Below are 12,564 nucleotides of genomic sequence, written 5' to 3'. Positions count from 1 at the left end.
ATATATATATATATATATATATATATATATAATTCTGATTAGGATGATGCCTGACATAACTGAAGGCTTTCAATAAATGCATGTCAAATTGACTGAGCAAGGATGAGACAAAAAGGTTAACCTACAATGTGAAAATCTAATTAACCAGAACACTATTCTAGGAATATTCTAATTACTTAATACTTTACTGTAAATCTATCTCATCAATTAGTCTAGATTACTGGTTCCCAGGCTTTTTTATTTCATGGACCAGTAAAATTTGCAAGGAATTTTTAGGAACTGATTTAGGTTTAACAACTTTTTTATTTTGTGAAGCAAAGGTATAAATATAAATAAATCGCTATCTATTCTCCCCATTATTTCATAAAATAAGAATATTTTAAAACCCAAAATTGGGAAGGTTGTTTCATAAAACAAGAATATCTGAAAACCAAAAATTGGTTGGGAGGGTTATAACTTCAGAATGAAAATCCTCTGAATAAATTTGACATTATAAAGAACTTGTACAGGGGACTTTCCTGGTGGCGCAGTGGATAAGGCTCTGCACTCCCAACGCAGGGGGCCCAGGTTCAATCCCTGGTCAGGGAACTAGATCCCGCATGCATGTTGCAACTAACAGTTCCCATGCCACAACTAAGGAGCCCAAGTGCCACAACTAAGACCGATGAAACCAAATAAATAAATAAATAAATAAAAGAACTTGTACAAACCTCCAGTTGGGTCCAGAATACACACTGCATTTCACAGTACTTAGTCTGATGCTCTTTTTCATCTATTTTAAAAGATGGCTTAGAAATGAAAATACTCCTAAGATTTTTTTCCCTCCATAATGTTTATGGAGGGGAGGAGAAACTATGTGACCTTTTGTTAATTTTCACTCTACCCATGAGTAAATGTTACAGCATCATCACTGATTGACTTGCTAGTTTCCTGCCAGGATATTTGTAGAGAAACTCTCATTGTTACTGGAGGCCCTTGCAAAATGCTTCCTGAATTCCTTTTTGCAGCTACCATATCTTACAGAGTTTCCCTCCTTTCCTTTTGGGAAACTTACCACTCTTTAAGAACCATTGTTTAGTCCTTAGAAAGTTCCCCCTTGTTTGTCAATGAGTCAAACAATAAAAATTCAAGTGCTCTTTTAAAAAATTTTTTACCCATATAACATATTTTCTGAGCTTCCAAAAATTTAGGTTAAGTGCCCAATAACCATTAATGAATATCATAGTATCTATCCTGTGTCACAGTTACTGTAATGCTAATATAAGCCTACTACAGCACATGGAGAAATGTTTGTGTTAGGGTAATTCAAATATATATATTTAAATATATTTATTTATTTATATATCAAAGTGCTTTTTTAAATCGTGCAACCCAATCAGATATAAATTCTTTATGATGGGATGGCTCATAATGGCTAAGCAACTTGTAGAAGAAATCTGATGCCATGGTAAAGGTCTAGAAATACCACCTTCTAAACTGGGTCAAATAATTGATTTGTTGTTTCACGGAATATATGATAATGTATATTATCATCTTCCATTAATAAAATATTATATTTATTTTGCATTCAAATTCTATATCTATTTTAGATCATTTAAGAGCTTCATAATTATGACACTTTTATCAATAATATCTTAACTTTACCCAAAATGTTTTACTGCTGGTATGTTAGTATTCTGTCATTTTTCTTTCCTTTTATCATTACAAGGGGACTTCCATTCTAAATAGATCCATTGTGTGAAAATATGAATTTAAAGAAGAGATAAATCAAGGATTAAATACTGACTTTATAAGTGAATTACTCTGAGAGAATTTTTAGAATATTATTCAAATGAGATCTATTTCCACTCACAAAAAACTTCTCAGAAGTAAAAAGCATGATATAAAGAAAGATACCTAGGGAATTCCCTGGCGGTCCAGTGGTTAGGACTCCTTGCTTTCACTGCCAGGGCCCAGGTTCCATCCCTGGTCAGGGAACTGAGATCCCAAAACCTGCCTGGTGCGGCAAAAAAAACCACACCTATATTCACTACAATCCTCTTTGTCTACTCTATCACTAAAAATATCTTTAAATTCAGCAGCTAAGAGGATAAATAGTGGTTACTTTTCAGATTAGATTTTTAAATTAAATTATTTAAAGGAATGAACAGTTCATCTGTCCCTGTTGGGACGGTTATCCAGTACTATAGTGAAATCACTTCGAAATTATCTTAAAACCTTGTTAGATTTTAATGTGTATTTTAAAGTGTTGCTCTGATAAGTATGAATTTGTAACTGGAAAGGGATATAGTCCATTTATAAGAAAACAGAAAACATTTTTTAATCCATTCCCAGTTTATGAGTTGAAGGAAAGTTGAAGGGAAAATGTAGGCACTCTATTTAAACTCATTGTTACCACCTATCAACTCATTATCTCATTTGGGAAAGGAATTCGTGAATTATCTGAAAAACCAGGAAATCTGATGGGGGCGGGGAAATAGTTATGCCATCATACCAGTGGCAAAGGAGTTTACCATATGACTGACTGCCTTTGGGGGCTTCTGTCTGTTGATAGAAAAGCAGAAAAACAAAGGACAAAGGAAAGTCTCCTTAATTAATCCTTCCAACTAAGCAAAATAAATAGATCACTTGTTTCAGCAACAGAAGCAAACTGTTAACAATTGAGAAAAGCCACCTGCAGGTGCTTTTGAACACAAAGTGCCCCAGAGCCCAGAATTACTATTGTTTAAAAGGGTCAGCTACGTTTTTCTGTAAAGGGCCAGATAATAAATATTTTTGGCTTTGCGGCCCTATGGGCTCTGTCACAACTACTCAACTCTTGCTGTAGCGCAAAAGTGGCCATAGAGAACACATAAACGAGTATGCAGAGCTATGTTTCAATAAAACTTTATTTATGGACACTGAAATGGAATTTTATTTAATTTTCATGTGTCAAGATATATCATTCTTCTTTTTATTTTGTCCTAATCATTTAGAAGTATAAAAACCATTCTTGGCTTGCAAGCCATGTAAAAAGAGGTAAAGGGGGACTTCCCTGGTGGCACAGTGGTTAGGAATCCGCCTGCCAATGCAGGGAACACGGGTTCGAGCCCTGGTCCGGGAAGATCCCACATGCCGTGGAGCAACTAAGCCCATGTGCCACAACTACTGAGCCCATATGCCACAACTACTGAGCCCATGTGCCACAACTACTGAAGCCCACGTGCCTAGAACCTGTGCTCCGCAACAAGAGAAGCCACCGCAATGAGACGCCCACACACAGCAACGAACAGTAGCAGCCCCTGCTCACTGCAACTACAGAAAGCCCATGCGCAGCAACGAAGACCTAACGCAGCCAAAAATAAATAAATAAATTTATTTTAAAAAAAAAAAGAGGTAGTGGGCCAGATCTGCTTATGGGCAATAGTTCTGACTGCTGGTCTAATATAACCCTAATTCATTAAAAAATATATTTTTGGGTTGAGTACCTATTATGTGTTCAGTACTATGCTGGACCTGGGGACTATAATGGCTAACAAGATGGACATTGTCCCTGTCCTCATGGAGCTTATGATATAATAACCACACAAATATATAGTTAGAAACTGTAATTAGTGGTTATGAAGGAAAAGTACAGGGTGCTCTAAACTGTAATCTAGACTAGGAGGTCAGAGAAGGCTTCACTTTTGACAAGGACTGGGAAATGAGTATGAACTGACATGGTGAAGTGGGAGTGGGGAGAAGAGAAATATTTCAGGCAGAAGGCACATCATGTAGGGCACCTTAATGGCACTCAAAAATCTGTGTGCCTAGAAAATACAAAGTGAAAGGAAGAGAGACAGGGAGTTAAATTGGCAAAATAGTTTTTAAAAGAAAAAGCATTCAGGGCCTAGTAGGTCTTTATTCAAAGTCCTAGAAAACCTTGAAGGCATTATGTCAAAACCATGACATGGTCAGATTTGCATTTTTAAAAGCTCACTCGTTATAGTGTGGAGAATAATTAATGAGGGAAAGCCATGGTGACTACAATAGTCAAAGGTTTCTAGACCCTAGACTCTAGGCCCTAGAGTCAAACACTACTATTTTACCTAGTAAAATAGTAATAGCCAGTATGTACTTTTTTTTTTTGACAGTTCAGATAACATTTATTTATTTATTTATTTATTTATTTATTTTCATATTGTAAGTCCATAAGCTTTATTTTATTTTTTTTGACATCGTTATTGGAGTACAATTGCTCTACAACGGTGTGCCGGCCTCCGCTGTACAACAAAGTGAATCAGCCACACACACACATACATCCCCATATCTCCTCCCTCCCGTGTCTCCGCCCCGCTCTCCCTACCCCACCCCTCAGGTGGTCACAAAGCACCGAGCTGATCTCCCTGTGTTATGTGGCTGCTTCCCACTAGCTACAGTATGTTCTTAATACTTTAATGTACATAGGTCCCCTACATACGAACCTTCAAGTTGCGAACTTTCAAAGATGCGAACGTGCGTCCACATGTCCAATCACATAACTTAGTTCACGTGTCTGGCGTACATTGTCACATGCATGCATCCTCTACAACTGGTTGTGCTTTTGTGTACTTTACTGTACAGTACTGTATAGAGTACAGTAGTACAGTATCTTTATTTCAAGCTAGATCTGCAAGAGGACGACTTCATTGAACTCCTTGCTGTGCAACACGAGGGGCTTACTAATGAAGACTTGATGGAAGTGGAGGCCCAGAGAATGGACCAAGAGAAACAAGAGGAAGAAGTAACTGAAGCAACAAAGAGATTCACGACGCAGGAAATGGCAAGGGGATTTTCTTTATGTGAGGAGGCACTGTTAGTTTTTGAGGCACAGGACCCAAACGTAGAACGGTACACGAAGGTTGCAGCAGCCGTTCAGAATGCAATCCAGTGCTACCGTGTCATCTATGATGAGAAAAAAAAAGCTACTACCAGACATCACGGGATTGTTTTTTCAAGAGGGTAGATAGAATGAATCCAGCAAGGGACCAGAACCTGTGCCATCAACGTCAGGCGTTGAGTGAAATTGCAGCTTGCCCTCTGTCTCCTATTGCTAACGATCCTTCAGCTCTACCATCTCCCACCTCCTCTTCCTCCTCCAGTCAATAACTCTTCTTGCCTCTACACTCGATGCCAGTCCCTGTATGCCAAGTATTGTTCTGTACTACTGTACTTTTCAAGGTACTGTACTGTAAGATTTAAAATGTTTTCTTTATTTTTTAAAAAATTTTTTGGTCGCGCTGCCTGGCATTTGGGATCTCATTCCTCGACCAGGGATCGAACCTGCTCCCCCTGCGTTGGAAGGGTGGATTCTTAACCGCTGGACTGCCAGGGAAGTCCCCTGTTTTCTTTATTTTTTGTGTTTATTTTTTAATGTATTATTTGTATGAAACATATTATAAACCTATTACAGTACAGTACTATATAGCCAGTTGTGTTAGTTGGGTACCTACGCTAACTTTGTTGGACTTATGAACAAATTGGGCTTACAAAGTCACCCTCAGAACGGAACTCATTTGTATGTAGGGGACTTACTGTATTAACAGGTTGAATTTCATAACAATCCCATAAGTAGGCACTATTATCCCATAAGGAGGTACTATTATCTTCCCTTTATGGAGAAGGAGACTTAACTATGGGCTGCCTATCAATTTCTTCCCTTGCTGCAGCCCAGTTGAGTTTACAAATCATGGGAAGGAACTGTAGGAGAAATGTAAGAGTGAGGAGGAAAGAGGGGCAGAAAGAAATGAATAAGTGTGTTCTATGGGACCACAGCCTTGGGCTCAGACCCTAGCCTCTTCCCCAAGAGGTAGTATTGTGTTGTACTGGGAATGAGCCCCAAATTCAGCAAAGTGACTGCCTTGGGTATCTGTGGAAGCCCTTGTGAGAGTACTCATTGCTACAGAAATATACCCAATGCAATGTTTGGTACATACTTACACTAAAAAAAGCCCTCCCTGTTTATCTAAAATTCAAATCTAACTGGGCATCCTGTATTTTATCTCCCAAACCTATACTAAGGAAACAAATACATTCCCTCCCATAAAAGCAAGATGTCAGCTGGAGACACCTGGCTCCTAAAGACTTACAAAATCAGCCTGAATACCTTTTCTTCATCCAAAAGCCTTCCCAAGAACATTGTGAATTACCAGGGCAGGGGTATGGGATGGAGGATTGTGTTACCACTTTTGCCTCCAGGCTCATTCTTCCACCTGGAAGACTCACTTTTTTTTTTTTTTTTTTGCGGTACGCGGGCCTCTCACTGTTGTGGCCTCTCCCGTTGCGGAGCACAGGTTCCGGACGCGCAGGTTCAGCGGCCATGGCTCACGGGCCCAGCCGCTCCGCGGCATGTGGGATCTTCCCGGACCAGAGCACGAACCCGCGTCCTCTGCATCGGCAGGCGGACTCCCAACCACTGCGCCACCAGGGAAGCCCAGAAGACTCACTTTTGAGCTCTTCCACTATCAAGAAAACCAACGGAGTATGGAAACATTGTGAGAGTGGTAGATTTCACAGGAGAGCTGGGAGTTGAAGGGAGCAGTCCCATCAGGCACAGCCTTGCAAACAGTTCAAAGTATTTTATTATAGTCGCTTGTTTAGACTCCTTTCAGCCACCTACCACCAGTGGGTTTTCATAGCCCTCTGCCATAATCCCTGGGTCATATTCACCCTCTTGACCAGCCGTTTTCCCTCCCCTATCTTCTCGACATTCTCTCAGTAGCCAAGAATTTCTCTCCTCCTATCGAGCAAATTCCCAAACAAAGCAGTTTTGACTCCACTCTAAAGCTTTGTCACCAGCTGATGACCAAGACCGCAGGATCTCACTTACTGAGGCATTCTTCCAAAACAAAGACAGTTTGAAATTCTCCCTAAGAAGAATTCTCTTGCCAGCATTTAAGACAATAATCACTTTTTCTTAAGTTTTTGCAATATCATTTTTTGCCAGCATTCAGGAAAAAGAAGGATATTTATTTTGGTTGCATCCATTGGGGCCCACTTTTACCAATTACATCATCGTTTTCTTGGGAAAGTTCAACTGCTTTTCACTCTTGTAACTTAGTACATCAAAAGTTCAGGAAAAACCTAATGGGCAGCACTTTGGATTCCATAATGGATTCCAGAAAAAAACTTTTTTTTTCCCCTCTGTTCTGCCTTTAAATCTGAGTCAAAATTAAAGCTGATTGCTTTTTCCAAGGTAAAGAGAGAAGGTTTTGGTACACATACCACGATTTGCTATAGCTGGAAGCATTGCCTGATTTAAAAAAAAAAAAAAAAAAAAAAGAATGAAATGTACCATCAGGTAAACTCTCAGGAAAGAGTGAGGGGAAAAGAGGAGGCAGAAAGATATGAAAAAAGTGGGTTCTGTGGAACCATAGCCTTGGTTCAGGCCCTATTCCATTATCTTTTCCACGGTTTATCTTCTAAATTTAGCTTTACTTCCCTATTTTCCAGGTGGTTCCTAGATACGGCAAAAACCACATAAAGATACACAGATATAGTAATCCTGCTAACCAATTGAAATAATAATAAAAATACAAAGGTTGATGAATATATATTCCTATGAGGTCATCTATAGCAAAATGAAACAGGGAATTTGGTCAATCATACTGATACATTTAAAAATAGCTTTGCCACAATTATCTTGATATTTAGTCATCTATTGACTAGTGCCTTTTTTTTTGTTTCAAGTATCCAAATAAAAGTATTCATGTTTTACTACTTTTCTGTAAGTGTTAATTTGGCCTGAATGTTAGTGTATTAACAACTGACATAGAATATATTAATTATTAATTATGTAAAGGACAAGCAGATTAGTAATATAGTAGCCACACTGGTAATATGATAACAGAGAAGCAGAGGCTCAAATTCAAGCAGCAAAACAATAGGTAATTGATTTGTCATTTTTTTCAGGATGTTTACCACAACAGAAAGTGCTTATCTTCTACATATAATAAAAGAACCAACATAGCAAATATTTTTACAAATCTCCTGAAAAAAAATAAAATCTTATTTCAGTAAATTACTCTTTTAACACAGAAAAAGTCCATAATAACCAAACAATATTCTAAATTGTCCTTCAAAGAGACATCTTACCTTTAGGGAATTATGATGTTTCACTCAAGGAAGCAATGTAAATCTTATCTGTGTATTTTCCCTTCAAGAAAATCCTCAACTTTCCATGGGCCAGTACTTTAGCAGGTCACATTTTCCATAAGACAAGTTTTACAAACCATATGTAGATATCTGATGGCTGTTGTGAAATCTCACTCCACACAATTTAGTATTTTGGATCTATTTATAGAAGTCCTGTTATGTGAACATTTTCAGTCTCCACGATGTCAGCCTGGTAATTTTCATGCAAGTAAGAAAACAGTTTGTTCTGGACTCCAAATGGTACTGACATCAAAAGTGTCCTTCACACTGGAGAAATTGTGACTGAAGAATTTTCAGCAAAAGCAGTAAAAATGGTGGCAATAGCAAGTCTGAAATGACAGTGCTAATGGGAGAGCTCTTCCCCCTGTCAGCATAATGGAGTCAGCAGTCATTGTTGAGTGAAGGCCAGAGAGAAAGCACCTGGCCTTCAAGTTCATTCCTTTCCTGACATGGAGATTCTGCCAACCTCAGAGAATCCAGGCTGTTGTTTCTAATGGCAATCCCATTACAGACCCCAATGTATTTTTCTAGCACCATCTCCCACTATTCTCTAAACTTTGATCAAATTGGTTTATATGCTGTTCCCCGGATTCCTTCCTTGCCCTTGCGTACATCACAGAGAAAGGTCTCAGAAGAGCAGGGTCCAAGAAGGTTAACAGAGAAATCAAGAGAGGAGTATTTAATCATGAAGGCATTGAGAACAACTGAGCTAAAGAAGCCTGGCTGCAGCCCCTATGAACTGCCCTAGGAAACCTGCAAATGAATCTGAAGAGGGTTAAAATGAGACAGCCAACAGAGTGGTTAGGACCTCTCAGCTTATTCAATACCCATGAACAGACAAGTCAAGTAGGCCACAAACTATTGTCAGTGTTTGGAGACGGCACTGAAGTGTCTGTCCTTAAGGAATGTGGAGATGAGGGGAGTCTAAAGGTCCTCTTGAAATTCATTGGAAAACCAACACATCATGAATCAGAGAGGAGAAATCCAAAGTCACCGTAAAGACAATGGCCCCCAACCCTACCAGACTTGTCTGAAAAGGATAAAATATGCCATCATATCTAAAAAAAGACAAGTGTCCATGAGAATGGGGATGGTTATCCATAAAGGCAGAGAAATAGGAGAGTCACAGAAAACTGAGGCCACCTTCATCCAAGCCCTTATGGAGGGCGGACACCATGATTGAAGGAATCAATTTGTCAATCCCAGTGGCAGGAACACTATTATTATGGGTGCTCTACGTGGTTTTTTTTTTGGCCATGCCATGTGGCATGCAGAACTTCCTCAACCAAGGACAGGCCCCTCCCCCCAACCATTAGAAGCACAGAGTATTAACCACTGGAACACCAGGGAAGCCTCTACATGTCTTAACCTACTGACATCTTAAAAATACGACATAGTGCTTTACTGGTCAAGGTCCTTTTGTTGCAAATGGCAGAAACAACCCTAACTAGCTTAAGGAAGAAGAGGAGCTTTATGACAAAACACAGGGATGTCTCCATAAAAGGTAAAGCCACTGAACCTCTGAAGGACCGGGAACAGGGAGCCGGCTGGCACTGCCCCAGGCTCTTTCTCTGGTGTCTATGGCCCTAGTTTCTTCTTTTCTTGGCAAGTCTGCTTTATTCCCCTCTCCCTTTCTCTGCAGGCCAGCCTCAGCTAGCTCTGGCAGCACATGCACAGGCAGCCTCCGGTCCCAAGTTTACATGACTTCATTCAAGAAAATAGACCAGACTGAATAGAATCTCTGGGTCTAAATTGCAAGTTCCTGAGAGAAAGAATTGGATTAGCCACACCTAAATGAGGAGTCCCCCTCATTCATTTCCCTATGGACAGTGGTACAAGATCATACTGTAAAGCATAGATATGAGAGGTCCACATTTATGGAAGGAGGGAGGGAGGGAAGGTGGTTATTCTTAGAGGAAGTGAGCCAGTGTGACCCGTGAAGATATCACAAAAGACAACTTCTACAGGTACGAACCATTATTATCCCCATTTTTAAAATGAGGAAATTAAGGTGTTCAGATTTTAAGTAACTTGCACAAGGTCACAGAGCTAGTCACTGGCAGACTCAGGATCTGAAGTCAAGTCTGTCTGAGTCTTAATCATTATGTTGTAATATGTCTCCAATCCCTGTTCAGCAAGTAACCTTCTTATTGACATAGCTTCTTATGAGGGTCTACCTGTAGGGATGTATGATTATACAGACTTCATATGTTCCAATTCTTTTTTTTTCTCTTTTTTTAAAATTAAATTTATTTTATTTTTGCCTGCATTGGGTCTTAGTTGCTTTACGTGGGCTTTCTCTAGTTGCGGCGAGCAACTACTCTTCCTTGCGGTGCACGGGCTTCTCACTGTGGTGGCTTCTCGTTGTGGAGCATGGGCTCTAGGCACGCGGACTTCAGTAGTTGTGGCATGTGGGCTCAGTAGCTGTGGCTAGTGGGCTCTAGAGTGCAGGCTCAGTAGTTGTGGCACACGGGCTTAGTTGCTCCGCAGCATGTGGGATCTTCCCGGACCAGGGCTCGAACCACTGTCCACTGCATTGGCAGGCGGATTCTTAAGCACTGTGCCACCAGGGAAGTCCCATACATTCCAATTCTCATGATGATTATAGTTCTCATTATAAACTAATAAATTGCCTTTATGGTTCTTACATCATTACTATGAGTTTAGGTAATGTAAGCCCAGTCCTAAGAAATGGGTGGATTCTTTGAATGTTAACAACATTGGTTTTTAGAGCCTGTAAGGCTAAGGCTGAGCCCTTAACTATCATGGCCATGATGGTTGTAAATCCCACCATTGAGGTAATTCATGCTCCTAGGAAATTTCTTAAGGAACCATTGCTGGCCTTTCTGTCATGACAATCCTTTTTTTAATTTTAATTAATTTTTATTGGAGTATAGCTGCTTTACAGTGTTGTGTTAGTTTCTACTGTACAGCAAAGTAAATCAGCTATACATATACATATATTCCCTCTTTTTTGGATTTCATTCCCATTTAGGTCACCACAGAGCACTGAGTTCCCTGAGCTATACAGTAGGTTCTCATTAGACAATCCTTTTCTTATCACATAAAACATTTTTTTAACATTTTTATTGGAGTATAATTTCTTTACAATAGTGTGTTAGTTTCTGCTGTATAACAAAGTGAATCAGCTATACATATACATACATCACCATATCCCATCGCTCTTGTGTCTCCCTCCCATACTCTCTATCTCACCCCCTAGGTGGACACAAAGCACCTAGCTGATCTCCCTTTGCTATGCGGCTGCTTCCCACTAGCTATTTATTTTACATTTGGTAGTGTATATATGTCCATGCCACTCTCTCACTTTGTCCCAGCTTACCCTTCCCACTCCCCGTGTCCTCAAGTCCATTCTCTATGTCTCTGTATTATATTCCTGTCCTGCCCGTAAGTTCTTCAGAACCATTTTTTTTAATTCCATATGTATGTGTTAGCATACGGTATTTGTTTTTCTCTTTCTGACTTACTTCACTCTGTATGACAGACTCTAGGTCCATCCACCTCACTACAAATAACTCAATTTTGTTTCTTTTTATGGCTGAGTAATATTCCATTGTATATATGTGGCACGTCTTCTTTCTCCATTCATCTGTTAATGGACACTCAAGTCTTTTCCATGTCCTGGCTATTGTAAATAGAGCTGCAATGAACATTGTGGTACATGACTCTTTTTGAATTATAGTTTTCCCAGGGTATATACCCGGTAGTGGGATTGCTGGGTAGTATGGTAGTTTTATTTTTAGTTTTTTGAGGAACCTCCATACATGTTCTCCATAGTGGCTGTATCAATTTACATTCCCACCAACAGTGCAAGAGTGTTCCCTTTTCTCCACACCCTCTCCAGCATTTATTGTTTCTAGATTTTTTCATGATGGCCATTCTGACTGGTGTGAGATGATACCTCATTGTGGTTTTGATTTGCATTTCTCTAATGGTTAGTGATGTTAAGCATCCTTTCCTGTGTTTGTTGGCAATATGTATATCTTCACTGGAGAAATGTCTATTTAGGTCTTCTGCCCATTTTTGGATTGGGTTGTTTGTTTTTTTGATATCGAGCTGCATGAACTGCTTGTGTATTTTGGAGATTGATCCTTTGTCAGTTGCTTCGTTAGCAAATATTTTCTCCCATTCTGAGGGTTGTCTTTTCATCTTCTTCATGGCTTCCTTTTCTGTGCAAAAACTTTTAAGTTTCATTAGGTCCCATTTGTTTATTTTTGTTTTTATTTCCATTTCTCTAGGAGGTGGGTCAAAAAGGATCTTGCTGTGATTTATGTCATGGAGTGTTCTGCCTATGTTTTCCTCTAAGAGTTTTATAGTGTCTGGCCTTACATGTAGGTCTTTAACCCATTTTGAGTTTATTTTTGTGTATGGTGCTAGGGAGTGTTCTAATTT

Source organism: Physeter macrocephalus, chromosome 7 (assembly GCF_002837175.3).
Source record: "Physeter macrocephalus isolate SW-GA chromosome 7, ASM283717v5, whole genome shotgun sequence".
In the NCBI taxonomy this organism is placed as follows: Eukaryota; Metazoa; Chordata; class Mammalia; order Artiodactyla; family Physeteridae; genus Physeter; species Physeter macrocephalus.
Note: the sequence above shows the minus strand (reverse complement) of the source record.